This window comes from Carcharodon carcharias, chromosome 26 (assembly GCF_017639515.1).
Source record: "Carcharodon carcharias isolate sCarCar2 chromosome 26, sCarCar2.pri, whole genome shotgun sequence".
Classification (NCBI taxonomy): domain Eukaryota; kingdom Metazoa; phylum Chordata; class Chondrichthyes; order Lamniformes; family Lamnidae; genus Carcharodon; species Carcharodon carcharias.
In genome coordinates, this window is record NC_054492.1 from 42,204,960 (window position 1) to 42,214,668 (window position 9,709).

A 9,709-nucleotide genomic window follows, 5' to 3' on the forward strand; every position below is an offset into this window, starting at 1 on the left:
TAGATTAGTTAAGTATGATTTCTCTTTCATAAACTCATGCTGATTTTGCCTAAACCTGTTCATGCTTTCCAAGTGCTCTGTTACCATGTCTTTTATAATAGACTCTAGCATTTTCCCCACTACTGATGTTAGGCTAACTGGTCTATAATTCTCTGTTATTTCTCTCCCGCTTTTTTTAAATAATGGGGTTACATTTGCCACCCTCCAATCTGTAGGAACTGCTCCAGAGTCTATAGAATTTTGGAAGATGGCCACCAATGCATCCAATATTTCAGGGCCACTTCCTTTAGTACTCTGGGATGTAGATTATCAGGCACTGGGGATTTTTCAGCCTTTAACCTCATTAATTTCTCTAGTACCATTTTTTTTTACTAATACTGATTTTCTTCAATTCCTCCCTCTCACTAGACCCTTAGTTCCCTAACATTTCTGGGACATTACTTGCGTCCTCTTTTGTGAAGACAGAACCAAAATATGTGTTCAATTCATCTGCCATTTCTTTGTTCCCCATTATAATTTCCCCCCTTTCTGACTGTAATGGGCCTACATTTGTCTTTGCTAATCTTGTTCTCTTCACATATTTATAGAAGCTTTTACAGTCAGTTTTTATGTTCCCTGCAAGTTTATTCTCATACTCCATTTTCCCCTTCTTGATCAATCTTTTTGTACCCTTATGCCGAATTCTAAACTGCTTCCAATCCTCAGGCTTGCTGCTTTTTCTGACAATTTTATATGTCTCCTCTTTGGATCTAATACTATCCCTAATTTCTTTTGTAATCCATGGTTGTGCCACCTTTCCTGTTTTATTTTTGCACCAAACGGGAATTAATAATTGTTGTAATTCATGCATATGTTCCTTAAGTACTAGCCATTGCCTATCCACCATCAACCCTTTCAGTAAGGTTCCCCAATCCATCATTGCCAACTTGTGCCTCATACCCTTGTAGTTCCCTTTATTTAGATTCAGGACCCTAGCTTCAGATTCAACTTCTTCACTCTCCACCTTAAACAACAATTCTATCATTTTATGGTTGCTCTTCCCACAACAAGATTGATTAATTAATCCTTTCTCATTGCACAATTCCCAGTCTAGGATAGCCTTTTCTCGAGTTGGTTCCTCAATGTATTGGTCTAAAAAACCATCAAGTATACACTCCAGAAAATCCTCCTCCAATGTATTATTGCTAGTTTGGTTTGTCCACTCTTATATGTAGATTAAAGTCACCCATGGTTACAGTTGTACCCTTAATGCATGCGTCTCTAATTTCCTGTTTAATGCCTTCTCTTACATCTCTGTTACTGTTTGGGGGCCTATAGACAACCGCCACCAATGTTTTCTGCCCCTTGGTGTTTCTTATCTCCACCTAAACAGATTCTACATCATGAGTTTCCGAGCCAATATCCTTCCTCACTATTGCATTGGTTTCTTACTTTACTAACAGTGCTACCCCACCTCCTTTCTTCATTTGTCTGTCCTTCCTAAATATTGAATACCCCTGCATGTTCAGTTCCCATCCTTGGTCACCTTGCACTCTGCAGCCATGTCTCCACAAATGCAGCCATATCATTACCGTTCATATCTATTTGCACTGTTAATTCAACTACCTTATTGCGAATGCTCCGCACGTTAAGATACAATGCCTTTAGACTTGTCTTTTTAACCTTGTTGGTCATTTTTGCTTTATTTTGCACTATGACCCCATTTGTTTTTCACCATTGTTTCTTCTGCCTTCCACTTTTGCTTCTTACTTTTCTAGTCTTTCGTTTCTATCCTTGTTTCTCCCTCCTCTGTCTCCCTGCTCAGATTCCCATCCTCCTGCCATTCTAGTTTAAACCCTCCGCGACAGCACTAGCAAACAGCCCCTTGAGGATATTGGTCCCGGTCCTGTCCAGATGCAACCCATCCTGTTTGTACTGATCCCACCTTCCCCAGAACCGGTCCTAATGTCCCAGGAGTCTGAACCCCTCCCCTCTACACCATTTCCTCAGCCCACGTGTTCATCCGTTTTATCCTGTTATTTCTACTTTCACTAGCACATGACACTGGTAGTAATCCTGAGATTATTACCTCTGAGGTTCTACTTTTTAATTTACACCCTAACTCCCTATATTCAGCTTGTGGGACCTCATCCCTTTTTTTAACCTGTGTCATTGGTACCAATATGTACCGCAACCACTGGCTGTTCGTCCCCCCCCCCCTTCAGAATGCCCTGAAGCCTCTCCAAGACATCCTTGGCCCTGGAACCAGGGAGGCAACATATCATTCTGGAGTCTCATTTGCGGCTGCAGAAAGGCCTGTCTGCTCCCCTTACTATTGAATCCCTTATCAATAAAGCCCTGCCACTCTTCTTCCTCCCCTCTTGTGTAGCAGAGCCACCCGTGGTGCCATGGACTTGGGTCCTGCTGCTTTCCCTGCCTATGGTGATGTCTGAGAAGCCTAACACTTCTCTGTTCCTCCTTTCCCTGTAAAATACAAAGGTACACTGGGATTGGGGATAGGGGATGGCAGCTCCACAACCACATGTATTAAGACAAGTGAACAAACAGTAGGAACAGAACAAAAATAAAAGCATTAAAATAATCCAAAACCCTTTTTTGTTTCTTCACTTGTCACATCGCCATTCTCTTTTGCCTTCCCCTAACATCCCTTTTATCATTTAATCACTCCTATAAAAGATCTCCTCTTTTATTCTTCACTTGAAGCCTGTTACATCTCTATCCTTTGCCAGTTCTAATAAAAGGTCATTGACATGAAAATGTTAACATAGGGGTGAATTTTTCCTATAGCAGGCAGGCTGTTCGAGAGCGGGTGGGCGCAGAGCCGATCGCCGCCTGCGATCGGCTGCACACCACCATTTTACACGGGCGGGCCAATTAAGGCCCACCCAGTGTGATGCGTGGCTGGGAGCACTCTGCGCGGGGGGGGGGGGGGGGGGGGGGGGGGGGGAGGGAGAATCGGGGCAGCAATCTCCCTGAGGCACAGAGTTGATAACACAATGTTTTTATAAATAAAGTTAAAAATTATTTAAACATGTCCTCTCATGTGACAGTGTCACGTGAGGTGGGTCACGTTTGTGAATTTTGCAAAAATTATTTCATTATTTTATAAAATCTATCCCACCCGTGGATGAAGTTTCCTGAAAAATGCGAAGGCTGTTTGGGCTCTTTGTCTGCCCACCAACTTTAATTACTTTTTTAATGACCTTAATAGGCCAATGACAGTTCGGCGGGCACACAGCTGCCTCTGGTGGGTACCTGCCAAACGAAATATCGAAATGACGATCGATGACGTTTGGACGCAAGCTCGGTGTCATCACGCGTCGGCAAGTTGGGCCCACCTCCGCATGCTGGCAGCAATATTCTGCCCATAATTTCTCTCTCTCCACAGATACTGCCTGACTGGCTGAGTATTCTAACATTTTTTGTCTTATTCAATAAAATAAAAAGGCTGATTTAACAAAAAAGTGTTTCTCTAAAGTCTTCCACTTTAACTTTTGGGTTCTTTAAATCGATTTCTACCTTTTTGGTACTAACATGTCTAATATAGGTTTGGTTAAGTTTGGGTTGAATTGAGACAACAATATGGTGAGTGATGACAGGGAGGTAGGTTTTAGGGGCGGGTGTGGGGGGGGGGTCAGGGTTGGTCAGCAACAAGGGACAGGGTATGGTTCTCAGCTGTGTGCCCCCTCTTCCTGATGCTGGGTCCCTCAATCAGGTACTGAGTGTCCTTGAGTGAGGAACTACCCCCCCACCACCGCCCCTCACAAGCAAACATGCAAGGTTTGCTTGTCTTGCTCTCCACATGGTGAGCCGCCGTCCATCTCTGGGTTAGTACCAGCGGCAGTGAGATGAGACCCTTAAGTGGCCATTAATTGCCTACATAAGGGCCTTAATTTGTGACAGGGCAGGAAGGCCGTCCAAGGGCCTTCCCATGATGGATTGAATAGGGTGGAGGAGGGAAGTTGGTGGTGTCTCCACCTGCCACCTTCCCACCAATTAAATGGCCCCCACCACTAAACTCACCATGCGGAAAGCCACAGGATGCTGCCGACTGTGGAAAACCAGGCAGGCAAAAAGTAGATGGGAATCCTGCAGAATAAAGAACTCTCTCATTTTCAATCCTTCATGCCCAAAATTGGGTGATATATAACTCAGAGGGCGGAATTTTATGGCCCTTCCTGCCAGCGGGATTTTCCAGTCCGGCTGAATTCAATAGATGTGGCTCGCCGCAGTTTACGTCCCCGTCCCCGCTATGACGTGGCCCTAAAATTCTGCCTAGAGACTCTGGCCTCAAATGCTTTAATCACTTATAAAAATTCTCAGCATAATTGTTACCAAACTCAGATCAGCATGAGAAACAAGTTCTACTTCTGTCCAATTAAGTTCACAAAGAAAAGAACAATGATTAATTAATTGGGACTGCCAAAGTCAGAAACTCTTGGTTCCATACTAAGCTCTAGAAACTCCTCCTGCCACCTGAAACTGCTGCCAAAAATACAGTTCATGAACTTTTACAAATGTAACTGATGGTTCCCTCTCAATTAAAATGCCTGAAGTTTAGAACTATGCTGCTCCAGTGAAAGGGATGCCCGTTACCACACAAATTAGACCAAATGACCATAATATCACATTTCCTTGAGCTTTCTCTGACCTCCTGCTGCATACACCATCAACATAGTGAGTCGAAGTTCAATTGTTTCCTTCTCTGATTGAAAAATATCCCCAGGATTTCCCAATAAACACCATAATACTGCACTGGCAATGATTATTGCTACAACCAAGGAATCCTCAACTGTTACAGATGCCAGGCAATTCAATCCAATCTTGCCCCAAATTGTTAATATGTTCCAGCAGGATTAAAAATATGTACATGAACATCTGTTGTCTGGAAGCATTTCAGAATTCATTAGGAAAATGATTTTAAGGAACTCTGCATCAACTAGTCTGTTACTAGTAGGGGTAGACAGCACATTAAGAACATAAGAAATAGCAGCAGGAGTAGGCCATTTGACCAACTGAAACTACTCTGTCATTCAATGCAACCATGGCTGATCATACACCTTAGCTCCATCTTTCCGCATTCTCCCCATATTTCTTTATTCCCTCCAAAAATCTATTGATCTCGATCATGAATATACTCGATAACTGAGCATCCACAGCCCTCTGTATTACTGAATTCCAAAGATCTATAACCCTTTGAGTGAAGAATGTTCTCATCTCAGTTCTAAATAGCTAATCCCTTATTCTGAGACTGGGACCCCTCGTTTTAGAATGTGCAGCCAATATATCCCAGCATCTACCCTATCAAGCCAGTTATGAATTTTATGCTTCACTGAGATCACCTCCCATTCTTCTAAATTCTAGGGAATTTAAGCCGTGTCTATGCAATCTCTTCATATAGTACAATCCCCTTATCCTAGGAATCAGTCCAGCTCACCTGCATTTCTTTCCTTCCAAGGCAAGTCCTTAGCCAAGGACACCAAAAGTATGCACAGTACTCCAGGTTTGCTCTCACCAAGGCCTTATATAACTGTGGCAAGATTTCTTCGCTCTTATACTCCAATCCCTTTACAATAAAGGCTAACATAACAAATGATTTCCCTAATTGCTTGCTGTACCTGCACATTAACTTTTGGCGATTCATGTACAAGGACACACAGGTCCCTCTGAATACCAACATTTTCTAGACACTTACCAGTTAAAAAATATTCCGCTTTTCTTTTTTTCCTTCCAAAGTTGGTAAATTCACAGTTCCCCACATTATTTTCCATCTGCCATGTTCTTGCTCACTGACTTGACCTTTCTATATTCCTTTGCATTCTCTTTTCAGCTTACATACCCACCCAGCTTTGTCAGCAATTGGTCTCCTCATCTAAGTCATTGATATAGATTGCAAACAGCTGAGGCCCAAGCATGAATCCTTATGGTACCCAATAATTACAGCATGCCAAACCAAAAATGACCTATTTATTCCTACTCTCTGTTTTCTGTCTAGTAACTAACCCTCAGTCCATTCTAATATATTACCCTCAATCCCATGAGCCCTAATTTAATATAATAACCTCTGATTTGCTTATGGACAAGATATTAAGTTCATCTAAAAATAAAACTGTATTCTGGAGCTCCTGGATTTCACTATGATCCAGGGCAGACGTGTTTGCGGCTTGAGGAGCTTCAACTCAGAGTCATTGAGCTGAAGGCTAAGCTGCAGACACTGCGGAACATCAGGAAGGGGGAAAGTTACCTGGACACGTTGTACCAGGAGACAGTCACATCCCTTTGGAAAGGATCTTCTGATTTGGTCAGTGGTCAGGGACAGGAGGGTGTGACTGAGAGTGAGTTAGGTAAGGGGACCCAGAGGGCAAGAGTGCAGGAACCTCAGTCTCTGGAATTGTCTAACAGGTTTGTGGTTCTTTCAGCTTGTTTGGATGAGAGGTTGGGACTTCAGGGTGGATGAGCTAACTGACCATGGCACCATGGTATAGGAAGCGATTCAAATGGGAAGAGCAAAAAGGAATGTAGTGGTGGTAGGGGACAGTATAATGAGGGGGATTGACACAGTTCTTGGCAGCCGAGAGCTAGAGTCCAGACAGCTGTGTTGCTTGCCTCATGTCAGGATTTGGGATATCTGCTCAGAGTTGGAAAGGAACTTACAGTGGAAGGGGGACAATCCAGTCGTCATGGTCCATGTAGATACCAATGAGCTAGGTTGGACGAGGAAGGAGGTTCTGCATAATTACTATGAGGAGCTAGGCACTAAATTAAGCAGCAGAAACTCAGGTAATAATCTCTGGTTCATTAATAAAGCCACATGCAAATTGGCATAGGGAAAATAAGATTAGAGAAATGAATAAAAACAGAATTACCTGGACAAACTCAGCAGGTCTGGCAGCATCGGCGGAGAAGAAAAGAGTTGACGTATCGAGTCCTCATGACCCTTCAACAGAACTGATCTTTCTTTACAAGGAGGGAAATATAAGCTGGTTTAAGGTGGGGGGGGGGGGGGGAGGGGGGGGGGGGTGTTACGATAGGAGCAGATCATCAAAAGATGTCACAGACAAAAGAACACAGAGGTGTTGAAGTTGGTGATATTATCTAAACGAATGTGCTAATTAAGAATGATGGTAGGGCACTCCAGGCTCTAGTGGGGGTGGGGGAGCATAAAAGATTTAAAAATAATGGAAATAGATGGGAAAAGAAAAATCTATATAAATTATTGGTGAAAAAACAAAGAAAGAAAAAAAAGGGGGAAGAAACAGAAAGGGGGTGGGGTTGGAGGAAGGAGCTCAAGACCTAAAGTTGTTGAATTCAATATTCAGTCCGGAAGGCTGTAAAGTGCCTAGTCGAAAGATGAGGTGTTGTTCCTCCAGTTTGCGTTGGGCTTCACTGGAACAATGCAGCAGGCCAAGGACAGACATGTGGGCAAGAGACCAGGGTGGAGTGTTAAAATGGCAAGCGACAGGGAGGTTTGGGTCATTCTTGCGGACAGACCGCAGGTGTTCTGCAAAGCGGTCGCCCAGTTTACGTTTGGTCTCTCCAATGTACAGGAGACCGCATTGGGAGCAACGAATACAGTAGACTAAGTTGGGGGAAATGCAAGTGAAATGCTGCTTCACTTGAAAGGAGTGTTTGAGCCCTTGGACGGTGAGGAGAGAGGAAGTGAAGGGGCAGGTGTTACATCTTTTGCGTGGGCATGGGAGGTGCCATAGGTGGGGGTTGAGGAGTAGGGGGTGATGGAGGAGTGGATGAGGGTGTCCCGGAGGGAACGATCCCTACGGAATGCCGACACGGGGGTGCCCACGTCTGTCCTTGGCCTGCTGCATTGTTCCAGTGAAGCCCAACGCAAACTGGAGGAACAGCATCTCATCTTCCGACTGGGCACTTTACAACCTGCTGGACTGAATACTGAATTCAACAACTTTAGGTCTTGAACTCCCTCCTCCATCCCCACCCCCTTTCTGTTTCTTCACCCCTTTTGTTTTCTTTTTTTTTCTCCAATAATTTATATAGATTTTTCTTTTCCCACCTATTTCCATTATTTTTAAATCTTTTATGCTCCCCCACCCCCACTAGAGCTATACCTGGAGTGCCCTACCATCCATTCTTAATTAGCACATTCGTTTAGATTAAATCACCAACTTGAACACTTGTATTCTTTTGTCTGTGACATCTTTTGATGATCTGCTCCTATCCTAACAACCGCCCCCCCTCCACTTCTCTCCCCGCCTGCCCCCCTGCCCCCCCCCACTATCTTAAACCAGCTTATATTTCTCTCTCCTTGTAAAGAAAGATCAGTTCTGTTGAAGGGTCATGAGGACTCGAAACATCAACTCTTTTCTTCTCCGCCGATGCTGCCAGACCTGCTGAGTTTGTCCAGGTAATTCTGTTTTTGTTTTGGATTTCCAGCATCTGCAGTTTTTTGTTTTTATATATATATATATTTATTAGAGAAATGAATGCTTGGCTCAAAGGCTGGTGTGGAAGAAGTGGGTTCCGGTTCATGGGGCACTGGCACCCGTACTGGGCAAATTGGGTGCTGCACCATTGGGACGGTCATCATCTGAACTGTGCTGGGGCTGGTGTTCTAGCGAGCCACATAGCTAGGGAAATAGGGAAGGTTTTAAACTAAATAAATGGGAGCAAGGGATCAAACCTGGGAAGATGCGGTGAATCAAAAAGCAGAAATAAGGCAAGACAGAAAGGTATTAATAAGGGAAATGATAAACTGAATGTGACAGGAAGGGATAAATGGTACAAATCTGAGAGTAAATCAGAAGTCAAGGCTAGATGTTACAAAAGTAGTAACAGGACAAAACTAAAGGCTCTGTATCTGAATGCATGTTGCATTCAAAACAAAACAGATGAACTGATAGCGCAAATAGAAATAAATAACTATGACCCGATAGCCACCACAGAGACAGGGTTGCAGGATGACATAGATTGGGACCTGAATATTGAGGGGTCCCTGACATTGCGGAAGGACAGGAAACTAGGAAAAGGTAGAGGAGTGACTCTGTTAATTAATGATGATATTAGCACATTAGAGAGGGATGACCTAAATTCAGGGAACCAGGATGTAGGAGCGGTTTGGGTAGAGATTGAGAAATGATAAAGGCAAAAAAGTCACTTCTGGGGTGGTGTCTGGGCCCCTAACAGTACGTATCCACATGGTAGGGACAAATATAAAGGAAGAAATAATAGGAACTTGTCAGAAAGGTGCAATGATAATCATGAGAGATTTTAATCTACATATAGGCTGGAAAAACTCAAACGAGCAAAGGTAACCTAGATGAGGAATTCCTGGTATGTTTTCTGGGTAGTTTCTCAGAACAACACTTTCTGGAGCCAACCAGACAGCAGGATATTCTAGACCTGGGGCAGAATTTTCTGCTTGGCGTGCGGGCCCCCCCCCACCTCCCCACCTCCCCCCGACATGTAAAATGACACGCGGTGACATCGGGTGTGCATTCTGACGTTACCACGCGTCATTCCGATCTTTCATTCGACAGGTGTATGCCAGAGTCAGCTGCGTGCCTGCCAAACTGTCAAAGACCTGTTAAGTCCATTAATAAACTGATTAACCTAATTGTCAGGGCTGTCCGTCCAACCTTAAGGTTGGCAGGGGGGCAGGCAAAGAGCCCAGGCAGCCTTCGCATTTTTCATGAAGCCTCCTCCAAGGGCAGGATGAGGTTTCATGAAGAGTGTATTA